Source organism: Protopterus annectens, chromosome 10.part0, assembly GCF_019279795.1.
Source record: "Protopterus annectens isolate FY-2018-M chromosome 10.part0, PAN1.0, whole genome shotgun sequence".
NCBI classification, from domain to species: domain Eukaryota; kingdom Metazoa; phylum Chordata; order Ceratodontiformes; family Protopteridae; genus Protopterus; species Protopterus annectens.
The window spans coordinates 1,310,124,870-1,310,143,310 of NC_056744.1; the positions used below are offsets into that span (position 1 = coordinate 1,310,124,870).

An 18,441-nucleotide genomic window follows, 5' to 3' on the forward strand; every position below is an offset into this window, starting at 1 on the left:
CATCTCACAACTTAACTTCTTAGGTAACAGAAAGTTGAAACCTGAGACAACTTTTAAGAAACAAAAAGCTCAAAAGAATGAATGAGGTGGTTAGTCTAAGCTGTAGTCCAGGTGACCTCAGTCAGCCAAAAACCTTAAACAATTCTCTGTCACTGAAATGCCTGATGGCTTTGGCTAAACCAAGATGTCCCTGAATATCTGCTCAGACACACAGACCTCCACAAACACTAGGTCCAAATACAAGCCTGAATATGGATAATGCTACAAATATCCACACTACTTAGAAACAAACTGCTGAAATGTTTCTCACAGTAGAAAAGCAGCAGTGAGCCTTTAAATGAAAGTTTTAAACAGCTAAAGGAGCCTGTAGAGAAAGCGTTTAACTGCAGCAAGTTATCAAAAACAAACAACCCAAACAATTTCCAGTTAATACCTCACACACAGTGAAACTAGCTGGAAAAATATACAGTACACAAAGTGCTATAAATAACTCAAAAATAAGCAAACAAACAGGATACTTAATGGTATATATTATAAATCCGAGTTTGCTCAGTGTCCTTCCTTCAATTAGCTCAGTGTGAAATGGCAGAAACACTCATAACTTAACTTCTTAGGTAACAGAAAGTTGAAACCTGAGACAACTTTTAAGAAACAAAAAGCTCAAAAGAACCAATGAGGTACTTAGTCTAAGCTGTAGTCCAGGTGACCTAGGTTAGCCAATGACCTTAAACAATTCTCTCTCATTGAAATGCCTGATGGCTTTGGCTAAACCAAGATGTCCCTGAATATGTGCTCAGACACACAGCCTCCACAAACACTAGGCCCAAATACAAGGCTGAATATGGATAATGCTACAAATATCCACACTATTTAGAAATAAACTGCAGAAATGTTTCTCAAATCAGAAAAGCAGCAGTGAGCCTTTAAATGAAAGTAACAGCTAAAGGAGCCTCTAGAGAAAGCGTTTAACTGCAACAAGTTATCAGAAACAAACAACCCAAACAATTTCCAGTTAATACCTCACACACAGTGAAACTAGCTAGTACAATATACAGTACACAAAGTGCTATAAATAACTAAAAAAAAAGCAAAAAAAAAAAAAACAGGATACTTAATGTTATATATTATAGATCAGAGTTTCCTCAGTATCCTTCCTTCGATTAGCTCAGTGTGAAATGGCAGAAACTCTGACAACTTAACTTCTTAGGTAACAGAAAGTTGAAACCTGAGACAACTTTTAAGAAACAAAAAGCTGAAAAGAACCAATGAGGTGCTTAGTCTAAGCTGTAGTCCAGGTGACCTCAGTCAGCCAATGACCTTAAACAATTCTCTCTCACTGAAATGCCTGATGGCTTTGATTAAACGAAGATGTCTCTGAATATGGGCTCAGACACACAGCCTCCACAAACACTAGGCCCAAATACAAGCCTGAATATGGATAATGCTACAAATATCCACACTACTTTGAAACAAAGTGCAGAAATGTTTCTTACAGCAGAAAAGCCGCAGTGAGCCTTTAAAATGAAAGTTTTAAACAGCTAAAGAAGCCTCTAGACAAAGTGTTTAACTGCAACAAGTTATCAGAAACAAACAACCCAAACAATTTCCAGTTAATACCTCACACACAGTGAAACTAGCTAGATAAATATACAGTACAAAAAGTGTTACAGATATCTTGAAAACATAAGCAAAAAAACAGGATACTTAATGTTATATATATTATAGATCCAAGTTTGCTCAGTGTCCTTCCTTCGATTAGCTCAGTGTGAAATGGCAGAAACACTCACAACTTAACTTCGCAGGTAACAGAAAGTTGATACATGAGACAAAATTTAAGAAACAAAAAGCTCAAAAGAACGAATGAGGTGTTTAGTCTAAATTGTAGTCCAGGCGACCTCACTCAGGCAATGACCTTAAACAATTCTCTCTCACTCAAATGCCTGATGGCTTTGGCTAAACCAAGATGTCCCTGAATATGTGCTCAGACACACAGCCTCCAGAAACACTACGTCCAAATAGAAGCCTGACTATGGATAATGCTACAAATATCCAGACTACTTTGAAACAAACTGCAGAAATGTTTCTCACAGCAGAAAAGCAGAAGTGAGCCTTTAAATGAAAGATTTAAACAGCTACAGGAGCCTCTAGAGAACGCGTTTAACTGCAACAAGTTATCAGAAACAAACAACCCAAACAATTTCCAGTTAATACCTCACACACAGTGAAACTAGCTAGAAAAATATACAGTACACAAATTGGTATAAATAACTCGAAAATATAAGCAAAAAAACAGGATACTTAATGTTATATATTAGAGATCTGAGTTTGCTGTGTCCTTCCTTCGATTAGCTCAGTGTGAAATGGCAGAAACACTCACAACTTAACTTCTTAGGTAACAGAAAGTTGAAACCTGAGACAACTTTTAAGAAACAAAAAGCTGAAAAGAACCAATGAGGTGCTTAGTCTAAGCTGTAGTCCAGGTGACCTCAGTCAGCCAATGACCTTAAACAATTCTCTCTCACTGAAATGCCTGATGGCTTTGGCTAAACCAAGATGTCCCTGAATATGTGCTCAGACACACAGCCTCCACAAACACTAGGCCCAAATACAAGCCTGAATATGGATAATGCTACAAATATCCACACTACTTAGAAACAAAGTGCAGAAATGTTTCTCACAGCAGAAAAGCAGCAGTGAGCCTTTAAATGAAAGTTTTAAACAGCTAAAGGAGCCTCTAGAGAAAGCGTTTAACTGCAAAAAGTTATCAGAAACAAACAACCCAAACGTTTTCCAGTTAATACCTCACACACAGTGAAACTAGCTAGAAAATATACAGTACACAAAGTGCTACAAGTAACTCGAAAAAATAAACAAAAAAGGATACTTAATGTTATATATTATAGATCCTAGTTTGCTCAGTGTTCTTTCTTCGATTAGCTCAGTGTGAAATGGCAGAAACACTCACAACTTAACTTCTTAGGTAACAAAAAGTTGAAATCTGAGGCAACTTTTAAGAAAGAAAAAGCTCAAAAGAATGAAAGAGGTGCTTAGTCTAAGTTGTAGTCCAGGTGACCTCAGTCAGCCAATGACCTTAAACAATTCTCTTTCACGGAAATGCCTGATGGCTTTGGCTAAACCAAGATGTTCCTGAATATGTGCTCAGACACACAGCCTCCACAAACACTAGGCCCAAATACAAACCTGAATATGGATAATGCTACAAATATCCACACTACTTAGAAACAAACTGCAGAAATGTTTCTCACAACAGAAAAGCAGCAGTGAGCCTTTAAATGAAAGTTTTAAACAGCTAAAGGAGCTTCTAGAGAAAGCATTTAACTGCAACAAGTTATCAGAAAGAAACAATCCAAACAATTTCCAGTTAATACCTCACACACAGTGAAACTAGCTAGAAAAATATACAGTACAGAAAATGCTATAAATAACTCAAAATAATAAGCAAAAAAACAGGATACTTAATGTTATACATTATAGTTCCGTGTTTGCTCAGTGTCCTTCCTTCAATTAGCTCAGTGTGAAATGGCAGAAACACTCACAACTTAACTTCTTAGGTAACAGAAAGTTGAAACCTGAGACAACTTTTAAGAAACAAAAAGCTCAATAGAACCAATGAGGTTCTTAGTCTAAGCTGTAGTCCAGGTGACCTCCGTCAGCGATTGACCTTAAACAATTCTCTCTCACTGAAATACCTGATGGCTTTGGCTAAACCAAGATGTCCCTGAATATGTGCTCAGACACACAGCCTCCACAAACACTAGGCCCAAATACAAGCCTGAGTATGGATAATGCTACAAATATCCACACTAATTACAAACAAAGTGCAGAAATGTTTCTCACAGCAGAAAAGCAGCAGTGAGCCTTTAAATGAAAGTTTTAAACAGCTAAAGGAGCCTCAAGGGCTTCATGAAAGTTATTTTACACTAAGAAGGTTTGTGGTCTATACTCTTGTGGGAGGAGAGTGTAGATTCTGTCCTTCTGAGCTTTGAATTATTCGTTGAAGGCTTATTGTGCCTGCGTATTTAAACTGTTTTTTTCTGAAATTGGTGCATCTTGTTTGCTGTAGCATAGACTAGATTCAGATTTGCTGAATCTAGCTATTTTTATATAACTTGAGCATTAACCCAGGCCATCTTTTTGGAGAGGGTTCCCCTGCACCTTACTGGCATGAGTGTGCAGTTAGAACTCATCTGACTGAAGAGTGATGGAACAGAGTCAATTCTGAGCTTTTTATTGGTTAATTCGTTAATGTGTTTAAATCTGTTTGCTCTTGTTTGCTTTTGCTATATTTAAGTGTGTTTCTGTTCTCTTATGCTAAATTGACCTAAACAGAGTTTAAATATATTTAACATAATCTGGTTACAGGTTGTGCTATACCCAGATCTGTTTGGGTGATTCATATGCTTGTGCTATACCATCTTGTATTGGCTAGGGCCTGCCTACACTTAATGGGAGTAAGTGAACTGGTTGGAATTGGTCTGGCATAAGGTGCTTAGCTAAGAGCTCAGGGACATTGGTTGATTGTTCAATTTCAGTGTTTCTATTTTACTTTAATTTTTGTGGCATTTAAACCCACATTTGCATGGGTTTGTGATTGTTGCATGTCGTACACCACCACTGCACTATTTTAACCCTTTGCAAGGTATCTCAGCTGCATTTTTCCCTTACCAGCACTCCTGTGTGAGGCCCTTGCTTGCAGCTACTGTATTGATTTTATCCAGCCCTACTCATATCTGTAGGTACTCTGCTCAGATAGTACCCACTCTGCTATCCCTGACCTGTCTTCCACAGATTCTGACAACCATGGACGGACAATTTCCTATGGTTTCTCCTGCTAGTCTGATTGATATGGGCATCCTGAGACAGTGTAGCAACTGCATTATGTACACACACAACCCTTTACTACTACCACCTAGGAACACAATATGTGAGAGATGCATTTACATTAAGAATCCTTGCTGTCTTAGTCACAAGCCAGTACATCTGACTCTGAGAAGGTTATCTGAACAAACATGACAAACACCGCACTTCTAATACCACCCACACCTGTACAACCCACTCCTACATATGTGAAGTTTCTCAATAAAAACATACCTAAGCAAAAGAGACCTCCAAAGCAAAAACACACATGCATGTCTCAGTCCACAGCAGCAAGCACCACACATAGCACACATGCCTGTGTCTCTCAGTCTCTAAGACCCAGCCACAAATCCAACATACTAATCATAGGATACCCTAACACAAATGTGCCCCTCACCAGGCTAGACAAGGAGAAAGTCATGCTAAGTTGCTTGTCATGTGCTAGAATTTATTATATCACGCACGCACTAAAGTCTCATAATGACATGTACTGTTATGACCCTGTCATAGTCCATATTGATGTGAATGACTTGAGACATACCTTTCTGGACTATATGAAGAGAGACATGATTGAGCTCACTGAATATGTGTCCCAGGCAAGTTTTCCCCCAGTCTTAAGCAGCATCCTACCATCACCTAGACTGATGCCTCTATACAAACAGAAAACGATTGACTTTAACAACTGGCTTAGATTCTGGTGTCATTCCAAGGGTATCCAATATCTGACAGCCTGGGAGGACATGAATGACAGACCACTATGCTTTGACAGAGATAGCCTTTATCTGTCTCCTCTGGGCTTCAGACTTCTGGCAAAGGCTCTTGCCTCCCCTATAGAGCCAATTTTAGGCAAAGCCATGAGCACAAAATTACCAACATGAAAAATTATTCTAAACAAAATGTAAAGGTCATGCTGCTAAACATTAGGAGTCTTAGGATGAAACTGCACTCATTGCAGGCATTCCTCAACCTGGAGGATGCTGACATTTGTGCAGTTACTGAAACCTGGTTCAAAGCTCTGGAGAGCACTCCAGCCTTACCAGGTTACTCATCCTATCATATTTTCAGACCCCAAATGGAGGGCTACAAAGCCAAAGGAGGGGGAATTTCAATATTTATCAAAGATGTACACACATCCAGGTTGGTCAAATGGTATGATGCACAGAAGGCACTCCAAGTGCAGTTAACTGTTGACAAAACGCCTATTCAAATCATAGCTAGTTACAGACCCCCAACCGTGACTCAAGATGCCCAATCCATCTATCTGGACTTACTTGAATCCATCAAGATTCAACCCACTACCCTGATCCTGGGTGACTACCCAACCATAGAGTGGAACACCTATTCTAGCCCAAACATGAACACCCAGAGATTCCTTAACTTCATCAATGCCATTGCATTGGATCAGCTGGTCGACAACTCCACGAGAGGTGAAAATATCCTGGATCTGGTACTAACCAACATTTGTAGCCACTCTAGCACCAGTATCATCTTCCTTGGTATGATCCCACCATAAAGCAATCACTTTCAAAGTCACCATCTCCCCTGACTCCCCCCTCCCCTTTGTCAGGGTCAAACAAAAAAAACTTTTTCAAAGCTGACTAGAATCTCCTAAGAGCAAAAATAAGCAGCTTCACAGCCACCATCCTTTCAGTTGGAACTAACACTAATGTCTAAGCTTACACCAAAAAAAATATGAGCACCTACATAGCTGTATTGACTCAGCACTACCTGACAGGACCAAATTATATTCCTCAACTGGCACATTGATAGAACCCAATCAGTCCAAATAGGGGAAGCCACCTCTGGTAGTAGACCCATAATGAGTCGCATAAACCAAGGATAGATCTTGGGGCCTCTACTGTTTGGGATATACTTTTCTAAGGTGCAAGCCAAAACCAGCGCTCTGTGGCTTACCACGTTTGCAGATGACTGGCTTAAATTCCCCTAGTGATGTGAACATCCTCCAAGAGGACCTTACCCAAAATAATGACTGGTGCCAGGACCATGGCCTGAAAGTGACTGCCAAGAAAGGCATCATTATCACCTTTGGGGAAAATGGTTTCCCCACAAATTATCACATTAATAACAATGTACAAAGCATGCAAGCAGTCATGAGGGAATTGGGCATCCAAGTTGATAGCAACCTGACTTTGGACTACCACATTGCCTCCATTATACGGAATGCTTTCTACGTGGCCCACCTCATAAGTAAGGGTATTTCATCCAGGAACAAGGAGGTCATAACATCCCTGTACTCCTCCCTTATCAGACACATTATCGAGTACAATGCTCCCTTTGGCATGTACCTTGCCAAGCACATGCAGCAGCTGGAGAGACCACAGAGGTTCCTGAGTAGGAAAATCCAAGGTCTCAAACACCTGTCCTATACAGATGGGCTAAAAGCCCTGTCCCTCTACTCAGTCTCATATAGACTGCTCAGAGGTGACCTGTGTCTGGCATACAAGGCCATCTCAGACCCAGACTTGATGGAGATGCTGCATATCCATAAGTCAAAATCTACTTGGACTACCTGCACACAAGGCCTAAACCTGGTCTGTGACTTTAATAGAACTTGTTGGCAGGATAGATTTGTGTCCCAGAGACTCCCCCATCTATGGAATAGACTCTCTCTCCATGTCAAGTAGAGTACCTCTCTAGCTCTCTTTAAGAGGAACCTGGACAACTGGATGAGAAATAGAGAATATAGCCCTGGAATCCCAGCTGGGTCCCTGCTGGATAGGGGAAACAGGTGCTGACTATGTGGAAACATGTGCAACATTCTTGGCTAGGTTTATAAGGGCCTCCGTGCCACTTGCTTAGTATCATCGTATGAACCTATGAGCTGGTGTCAGAACCATGTAGTGCAACTACTCCCTGTTCTCTCAAATCCTTAGCTCAAGGATCACAAACAAAGGCATAAAATTAAGAACAGATTTTAAATATTGCACATATACTTAGAAAGTTGCTAGAGCAACAAACTTTGCATTATCAAGCATTGTGTGACGGATACAAAGTCTGAACCTCACGTCTGCTATTATTTATTGATTGCAATCCACAATCTACTCAAAAGACACAAAGTTTACAATTGAGAGATAAATTTGCTTCTCAACACTTCACTCAAGAATTCTGGGCAAAGACAAAAATAATGGAGGGGATCCCCAAGGGGGCAAAGATCCAAAAAGGAATAGAATTGAAATGTCATTTTTCTTTTATCCATTTGTTAATCAGGTAAATCCAATGGGAAGGGGTAAACAAGCAGCAGTGTCTGAATGACTTGCTCAAAGTCAGATAAATGGAGGTGGAAGGATTTAAACCATGTACTTCTGTCTACAAAAAGCAATTTAACTTCTCAGAACCTAATGTTCTTAAAACACTATTAGAACAACAACAGATGTTGCATGGACATTTATTTTATGAAAAGTAAAAACTATGAAACTGCAATGACTAACATTATTGACTTTCTGTAATCCTCAGTGATTTACAATAATAAAATAAAATAAAATAAAAAAAAAAAAAATAATGAAGGTCTGGCAACTGGTGTGGAAGATTAAGGCTCTAAGTGAACAGGCACCTGTCAATAAAGTTGCAAGGTTTGACTTGTTCTAACTTCATTTGTTTACTGTATAATTCTAAACAAGTCACTTACCCAGACAGTGCTAAAGGTTTACATATGAAACTCTAATTTATTGGTATTATTATCAACCCTCAGGTGCTTAGGTCATGAAAAGGGGTATATGCATGCACACACACCTTTCTACAAGACCTACCTTTGTGCTACTCCAATTCTGAACATTAACCACTTTTGCTACCCCAAAGCAACATCAGTGTTAAATGCTTCTTCGAACACAATCCATGTTAAATGCATCTGCTCTGTACTAAATTGACACTTAATGCTAAAAAACAAATTAACATCATAGGTAGTTATATCCCACCTGGGAACAATATTCTGACACTAGAGAATATTCTATACTGGGTCTGTAATTCCATCCCACAGGAAACTATCCTAATGGGAGACTTCAATGTTCAATGTTGACTGGCTCAACTGTTCCTCTCAAAACCCAACATCACATATCATCCTACATGGGTTCACCCAACTTATCACATCTCCTACAATCATTGACAAATCCTCCAACCAATACTCTATCCTGGACTGGACCTTAGTGAACAACCTATCCCTGTCAACCAAACCAAGCTGCCTTCCTGATGGTCTGAGTGACCATTTGCAAACCTTTCTACTAAGATCCCATACTCACCATACCAGCCAATCAACCTACTGGCTAATTAGAAGTTAAGAAACTTTCAACCCAGACAAGTTAATCTTCGCAGTAAATAGCTGCAACTGGGAATCACTCAGACAGCAACCCCTTGAAGAAGTCAACTCCTTCAGCACCAGTTTCCTTGATATACTAAACTGCCACACACCCTCTCGAACAGAGTAAAAGCTAACTATGCCCCTTGGCTTAGTAAGGAATGCCGATCCTTACTCAAGGCTAGAGATAAGGCATGAGAACAGTTTAACAAACACAAAACCCAATCAACAAGACAAACATTCTTAGAACTGTGAAATAAAGCCAAAAAATTAGTAAGATCACACAAAACCAACTGCTACCACAATATCCAAAAAAAATACCATAATAACCCTCAAAAAATCTGGGCCGCAATTAATAATATACTTCTACCAGGCAAATCAGCTACACTTACTCAATCTGCCATCAACCCTGAGAGCATAGCAACCCAGTTCAATAAATACTTTACTGAAACTATCCAAGTCCTTGTTAATTCTCACACTATCTCCAGCACCTCAACCCCACCCACAGCCCAATAAAGCACCAACTTCCAAAATAGCTGCAACCTCTTTGCATTCCACCCAGAGTTTTTGAGGGTTATTATGGTATTTTTTTGGATATTGTGGTAGTAGTTGGTGTTGTCTGATCTTACTAATTTCTTGGCTTTATTACCACAAGAAAACTACTAAGAAAACTAAAACCAACAACATTTTCCACCAACAACCTCCCAGCAGAATTTCTGCAAATTGCAGCAGATGATGTAGCATATCCATATGGTTATAAACAGATCATTATCAGAAAACATAGTCCCAGATATATGTCAAAATCTCACGCATAATACCCTTACATAAAGGAGGTAATTTAACTGAACTTACTAATTGCAGGCCAATTGCCATCCTGTCCCCCTTATCTAAAATTCTAGACAGGACTATACACACTCAATTAATCACCTACTTTAACACTCACAAACTATTATCAAACACTCAGCACAGTTTCCGCCCCTCTCACAGCACTACCACAGCCATCATGTCCTTCACAAATGCAGTGAACCTCTATAGAAACAGGGGACTGTTTGTATCTGCCACATTTCTAGACTTGTCAAAGTACTTTGACATGGTCAATTACGACAAACTCATCAGCATCCTCTCCACCCTAAATCTCAGTAACTCCACTGTCACGTGGTTCAAAAGTTACCTATCATGACAACAGGCCATCCAATGGCAATAACAACTTTCCCCTCTGCTCCCCATTGCCTTAGGGGTTCCACAAGGCTCCATCCTTGGACCTCTACACTTCACCCTCTTCACCAACCAGCTCCACACCACCACACTACATGCTACTGTCATACAATATGCTGATGACTCTACTCTAATCTGCACTGCTTCCTCCCTACATGACCTCCACACCATAACCCAAGACTTCTCTCTATCCATATAATCATGGCTCAGCAATTCCCAACTCATACTAAACCCCAACAAAACAAAGATCCTTCTCTTCTCCCCAACAAAATTGACCTCTTCTTCCCAAAATGTTACCATCCTATCTGAAAATAAAACCACCATCTCCCCAACAACTCATACCAAACTGCTGGGTTTAGAAATCAACAACAACTTGATGTTCGATATACATGTAACACAAACCATTAAGAAGGTCCACAAGAAAATAGGTTTACTTTACAGAAACAAACAATTCCTAACTAGACACACAAAAGCTACTATTGTTCACGCGCATCTCCTATCTTCTCTCCTATATGCCTCCCCAATCCTAGCCAACCTCCACAGATCTGAACTAACCACACTTGAATCTTGTTATAATAAAATTGCCAAGTTTGCCACTGATGCTCCATACAGAACACATCACTGTATGGCTCTTAAACAACTAGAATTGCCAGAACTCCCTCAGCTACTACACTCTAATCAGTTAACCTTTGCCCACAAAATAATGCATCAACCAGACAAAACCCCATGCCCTCCAAAAACTATTGCAACCATACATCACTTCCAGACCCCTCCGCTCTAATAAAAAATTCCTACTAGACACCACCAAGACAAATAACACAGCTGGAGAATCACTCCTCTCAAACAACATTCCTAAAATATGGAACAAACTGCCCTCCCAAATTACTTCCTGCTGCTCTTTAACACAGTTTAAAAAACTCCTAAAACTACAACTGAAAAACACCTGGCTCCGTTCTTGTAACTGCCCTGGATAGACCTCTAACTGCTTAACTCTGCCTCTCTAACTAACTTTGTATCTCTTTGCCCTCCCAATAAATTCTAACTGAGGCATCTGTCCTGTCTTCTCTCAGGAGTCTCTCTTCTTTCCAAGCATGACAAATGACTTATATACATATGTACATACTCATGCTGTGATGTCTACTGTACATATTTATCTCAGACATTTTATATTAATCTTTCTGTAACTATTATGTTGACACTTTGAACTTGCTTGCGGACAAGCCATTTTCCTTTTAGCAGTGTATGTAAACTTTATGATTTTTTTGTGACTGTGTAAGTCTTATATTACCTGTAATTGTAACTCAAACTTGTAATTTTTGCATAACTGGACCTTTTCTCCCCGGGCCTCTTCTGATAAAGGACCTGTGTCCAGTTGGACTTTCCCGGTAAACAAATGTAATATAAAATAAATAAATAAAAATATGCCCAATGCTCAGTCTACTATTCTCAATGGCAATTTATACCATTTTCATTCCATATAGCCCACAACCTTTACAACTTATCTCACATCCATCTTTTCAAACAAAAGTATATAAAAGAAACTAACCCAATCCATAAGCTATTCACAACAAATTTAAAAGCAAGTGGCATTGTATATTCCAGCTAACCATACCCACACTGCAACTATGTGGTGACATTCACCCCAACCCAGGTCAGGTCTATATTAGTTAATCAAACATTTGAAAGTTCAACTCTCATATGGTCAACACCATATGAACAAACTTTCAAAAGTTGTAATAAAAAAAAAACCTACACAAAACATCTACCTGAAGGTTTTAAGAAAGTGGGGCAAGCTCCCCTGTACCCCTGACGTGGGGGTCTGCACCCCCTACTCCCCACTATTTAAATATACTGAGATTGCACTACAGTGCAGAAAAGGGAAATCTTCCCTTACAGGAATCTCCATTACATGTTTGAACATTCAAAAATCTGATCATATAGTTTCATAGTTTCATAGTATAGTACTAGGCTATCTGCCCTGGGGCATTTGTAAGCCTAGCCATAGTGATGTGGCTTTTGCCACCCCATGAAATGGTACAAAAATGTACAGAATAAATTTAGAATACTGTGCCTCTGTCTAGTAGTGACACAATGAAGGTCCCCTTATATAATAGAATTAGTTTACTGTGCCCCTGTCTAGCAGTGACACAGATGTGACCCTGGGGTAAACTTACGATCTCCCATCCACTCATCAAGATTTCTCTTGAAGAGAGTCAGTGAGGGGCTCTGCCTAATATGAACTGGGATCTTATTCCAAAGCATGGGAAGCCTCTGGGTTATGAATCTATCCCTCCAGCATGTCCTATTCATACTTGTGCCGAGGTTTAAGTCTTTAGCTCTCATGGTCCTGATGGATTTGGATTTTTTGAGGTGGAGCATGTCCATCAGATCCTGATTGGACATGGCCTTGTACGTCAGGCAGAGATCACCTCTGAGCAGGTGGTATGCTACTGAATAGAGCTGAAGTTTCTTTAGTCTGGCAGAATAAGACATATGTTGGAGACCCTTGATCCTCTTGGTGAGGTACTTCTGTGGTCTCTCCAGCTGTTGCAAATGCCGGGTGAGGTACATACCAAATAAGGCATTGTACTCAATCATGGGTCTGATGAGGGAGGAGTATAGGGGTACAATGACATCCTTGGATCTGGATGTGAATCCCTTCATGATGAGGTGTGCAAGGTAGAAAGTTTTTCTAACCACTTTGGCAATGTGGGTGTCAAATGAGAGATCGCTGTCGACTTGGGTCCCTAGGTCTCTGATTACTTTTTCCATACTCAGTGGGTTGCTGTCTATGTGATAATTTGTGGGTACTTTGTTTTTCCCAAAGGGGATGACTATACATTTTTTGGCATTTAGTTTAAGGCCGTGACTCCGGCACCAGTTGTCCATTTCTGTGAGGCCTTTTTGTAGGATGTATGTGTCCGCTGGTGTATCGACTATGGCGCCTAGTTTGCAGTCATCTGCGAACTTTGTCAGCCACAACCCTCCCATATTTGCTTTAACATCTGAGAAATAAATGCCGAACAAGAGGGGTCCCAGGACAGATCCCTGTGGGACACCACTTGTGACTGGCTTTGAGTCTGACATTGCTCCGGTGATTTTAACTTTATGGGTTCTGTCCTTTAGCCAGTTTGCAACCCATCTAGTGACATAAGGGTTTACGTTTAAGCTGTTGAGCTTATCTATGATGCCTGAGTGGGGTATTGTGTCGAAGGCCTTAGCCAAGTCCAGGTAGGCTGTACGGACTGCTTTGCCCTCATCAATGGCTCTAGTGACTGTTTCAAAAAAGTCAACCAGGTTCAAAAGGCAGGATCTGCCTTTTACAAAGCCGAACTGAGTGGGGTCAAGTGTCTGTAGGTCCCCTATGTCTCTGTTTATGAGTTCCATAATGATTCTTTCCATAGCTTTGCAGACCAGGCTGGTTAAGCTTATGGGGTGGTAGTTCCCAGGCTCTGTAGAGGTACCCCCTTTGTGGAGTGGGACCACTGTTGTTGTACGCCAGTGTTCAGGTACATATCCTGAAGTAAGGCTAAGGTTAAATAGCATTTTTATGTGTGGGTTTAGCTCCTCTTGGAGTTCACGTAACACGCAACCCGGGATACTGTCAGGTCCCATTGATGCTGTGTTTTTAGTTTTGTTTAGGGCAGTTCTCACTTGGACATCTGAGATGACAGGGAGATTACATTCAGCTGGGATAAGTATTTCTTCTTTTGGGGGTGAGGGAGGGGAGAAATTTGCACTGAACCTGTCAGCCAGAATGTTGGCAATATCTGTGGGTTCAGTGTATTTTTTGTTGTTGTGAACTAACTCTGAGCATATCTGAGGGTTTCCGCCCAGGTTTCTAACATAGCTGAAGAAGGCTTTGTGGTTATCTTTAGTGTCCTTAGCAATTTCTCTCTCAAAGTTGGCCTTGGATGTTTTTATGAGAGAACGTAGTTTTCTGCTAATGTTGATCAGAGATGTCTTCCCTTCATGGGATTTTGCTCTGACGTGCAGTAGCTTCCTTCTTTTGTTATACAATTTGTTAATGGCTGAGGTCCACCAGACAGGACGCTTGCCTTTGGTGGAGAGGGACTTGGATTTATTTGGGATTGCATGATCCATGCATTCTTGGAGATGTCCATAGAAAGCATTTGTGAAGGATTCGGCATTGTGGGATGTGGTATCCACTGGCACAGTGGGCTTAAAGGATACCATCTCAGTCTTAAGAAGAGTGAAGTCTGCTTTTGAGACGTTTTCCACTGTGGTCTTTTGTGCTGGGGGTGGAGGTGGGATATGTATATCCAGGGTGATTAGTTTGTGGTCAGATCTCACTAGTGAGGGGTATACCTCCAGTGTGGAGCATTATGTCCCCATGTTTGTGATGATCAGGTCTAGTATATTATTGATCCTAGTGGGAGAGGTGACTAGTTGTTCCAGTGCATTTGAATTTATGAATTCCAGGAACCTTTGGGCTAGGGTATTAGGGCTAGAATAATGTACCCAATCTATGTTTGGGTAGTTGAAGTCTCCCAGTATGATGGTATTTTGTGATATATTCGTTTTCTCCAATGTCTTCAGGAAGGCTGAGTGGGGTTCCTGAGATTGGGAGGGTGGTCTGTAACATGCTACCAGTTGTATACCAGTTTTGCCTATGGTTAGTTGCACCTGTATGGTCTCTGATGCTTCATGTGTTGCTACTAACCTGGAGGTGTGGGTGTCCTTGATGAATATGGACACTCCCCCTCCTGTTGTGTTTCGGCCTGGTTATTGGGGCCGAAAAGCATGATACGAGGTATAGCCTGGTAGCACTGGGGTGCTCTCAAGAGCCTTGAACCAGGTTTCAGTTACTGCACAGACGTCGATGTTCTCCATGCTGAGGTGTGCATCGAGTGCCTGCATCTTGAGATTTAGACTTCTGGCATTGAGCAGCATTACCCTTAGTTTTTTTCCATTTTTGTTTTCTAAGGAGGTGGGTTTGTCTTTTGAGCCTTGCCTAAAAAAGGCACTATGGGGGTGGCAAGAGCCTTAGCCAATATCCGGAAGCCCAGTGGTGACAGGTGTAAGCCATCCCTTGGAAAGCAGCATGGCTTGTCCAACATGTCATCCCAGGCAGACAGACATTGGATCCCCTTAGAATGACACCAGTACTTGAGCCAATTATTAAAGCTGATCATCTTGTCTTTGTATTGTGGTATCATTCTTGGTGAGGGCAAGATGCTGCTCAGGGTCAGGGTCATACCAGCCTGGGCTACATAATCGGAGAGCTCCTCTATGTCGCTTTTCATGTAGTCCAGGGAGGTACGTCTCAGGTCATTCACACCAGCATGGACAATGACGGAGTCATATTTGTACTTGCTTTGGAGTGACTTGAGTGCATGTGTTATGTGGCGGATCCTAGCTCCCGATAGACAGCTCACAGTCACCCTCTCCTTGTTCAGCCTGGTCAGTGGGACATCAGTGTGTCTGACTATAGAGTCACCAGTGTATCAGGCATGGTGTTTGGCCTTAAGGGCTGTGATTGGCTGACACACTAATTTATTGAAGTATGTGTTGCATGTGTTTTGTTTTGAGGTGGTGGATTTTTGGATGTCTGCTTTGGGAGCCTCTGTTGTTTTGGTAAGTTTTTTATTAGAGCCTCTGAGTATGTCTTTGTGTTTTTATGTGTTTGGTTTGCAGTTGTGGTAGGTCTATGTGGGACTGGGATTGTTGTGTGTGTGGTTACCATCTCCTCCTGTCTGGTCATGCCAGCCCTGAGTTGAGAGAGTTCAGCCTCCAGTTTGGCTATATAGTTGCATCTCTCACATGTATTTGTGTTTGTTGGGAGGAGGAGAGGGTTGTCTGTGTACATGAGACAATTGTAGCATTGTCTCAAGATACCCATATTGACAAGCTGAACTGGAGAGGATGCCAGTAATCTACCACTCGACATGCTTGAACAGTATAAGGGAGTGCTGTACCTTTAATGGAAGTGGATATTCACAGGGGTGGTAGGTAGATGTAGTGCTTTACTTAGTACAAGAGTGCTTACTTAGTCGAGAAGTATTGAGAACAAGTGCTAGGCTTATATTATAGTGAGTAGTCTGATTATACTAAGAGTAGAGCTTCCTTAAGGGAAAATTTGAAGGGCAGACTTGGCGGAGCCAGAAGAAGTTTAACCTTGTTTAACCGGCACTGCGCTATGCGCACAACTGCGCAAAGCCGTGCAAACACGGATTTTAAACAGGGAACTACAAAAGAGTTAGAAATGGTCCAAAACAACCAATTACTACAGCTTCTTGTGCTGAGGTCACTTCCTACAGGGACAGGTAAACTGCTCAAGGCTCCCCACTCCCACTGATGAGCAAAGAAACTTCCTTCTATCCAAGTAAGGTAATGGACAACACAGGAACTACACCACAGCCCAGAATACAGCAATGCCTGTAAACTGGTCAAAACTAGTCGAGGAGAGGCGGGAAAACAAGGATGATTTTTTTGTTTTTTTTGTTTTTTTGATAGAAACACACAGAAAATGAAGAAACAGTGATAAATCAGTTACACAGGCTAGCACACTTTAGTGGGCAGCCTCAACAGTTAAATTAAACAACAAACAAACAAACTTTCGATCAAATTCGACTAAAAAGTAACTTTAAGTGCAGATTTTAAAATAATGCAGCAAACAGTTAAAAAAACAGTTCAAGCTAGTTCAGGGTAAGCTACAGAAGCTATTCCAAGTGAAAAAAAAAGCAAAGATACTTAAATCCAGAAAGTAGTCACTTTTCTGAGTTCTCTGTAGCTAAGACCACTCTGCAGGACCACAAGGAGCTTGTCTGAGCAGTATAGCCAGAAAAAAATGCCCAGAGGCGGATTTTAAACAGAGAACTACAAAAGAGCTAGAAATGGTCCAAAACAACCAATTACTACAGCTTCTTGTGCTGAGGTCACTTCCTACAGGGACAGGTAGGCTGCTCAAGGCTCCCCACTCCCACTGGTGAGCAAAGAAACTTCCTTCTATCCAAGTAAGGTAATGTACAGCACAGGAACTACACCACAGCCCAGAATACAGCAATGCCTGTAAACTGGTCAAAACTAGTCGAGGAGAGGCGGGAAATCAAGGATATTTTTTTTGTTTTTTTGATAGAAACACACAGAAAATGCAGAAACAATGATAAATCAATTACACAGGCTAGCACACTTTAGTGGGCAGCCTCAACAGTTAAATTAAACAACAAGCAAACAAACTTTCAATCAAATTCGACTAAAAAGTAACTTTAAGTGCAGATTTTAAAATAATGCAGCAAACAGTTAAAAAAACAGTTCAAGCTAGTTCAGGGTAAGCTACAGAAGCTATTCCAAGTGAAAAAAAAAGCAAAGATACTTAAATCCAGAAAGTAGTTGCTTTTCTGAGTTCTCTGTAGCTAAGACCACTCTGCAGGACCGGAGCTTGTCTGAGCAGTATAGCCAGAAAAAAAATGCCCAGATGCGGATTTTAAACAGGGAACTACAAAAGAGCTAGAGATGGTCCAAAACAACCAATTACTACAGCTGCTTGTGCTGAGGTCACTTCCTACAGGGACAGGTAGGCTGCTCAAGGCTCCCCACTCCCACTGGTGAGCAAAGAAACTTCCTTCTATCCAAGTAAGGTAATGGACAACACAGGAACTACACCACAGCCCAGAATACAGCAATGCCTGTAAACTGGTCAAAACTAGTCGAGGAGAGGCGGGAAATCAAGGATAATTTTTTTTGTTTTTTTGATAGAAACACACAGAAAATGCAGAAACAGTGATAAATCAGTTACACAGGCTAGTACACTTTAGTGGGCAGCCTCAACAGTTAAATTAAACAACAAACAAACAAACTTTCGATCAAATTTGACTAAAAAGTAACTTTAAGTGCAGATTTTAAAATAATGCAGCAAACAGTTAAAAAAACAGTTCAAGCTAGTTCAGGGTAAGCTACAGAAGCTATTCCAAGTGAAATAAAAGCAAAGATACTTAAATCCAGAAAGTAGTCACTTTTCTGAGTTCTCTGTAGCTAAGACCACTCTGCAGGACCACGAGGAGCTTGTCTGAGCAGTA

At 40.8% G+C, this 18,441-nt stretch overlaps 1 protein-coding gene across 1 annotated transcript in view; it reads left to right on the plus strand.

Moving 5' to 3' along the window:
* The window catches only part of SERPINC1 (serpin family C member 1), a 1,665,396-nt gene that overhangs the window by 107,240 nt on the left and 1,539,715 nt on the right, over window positions 1-18,441 (plus strand). The window lies entirely within an intron of this gene.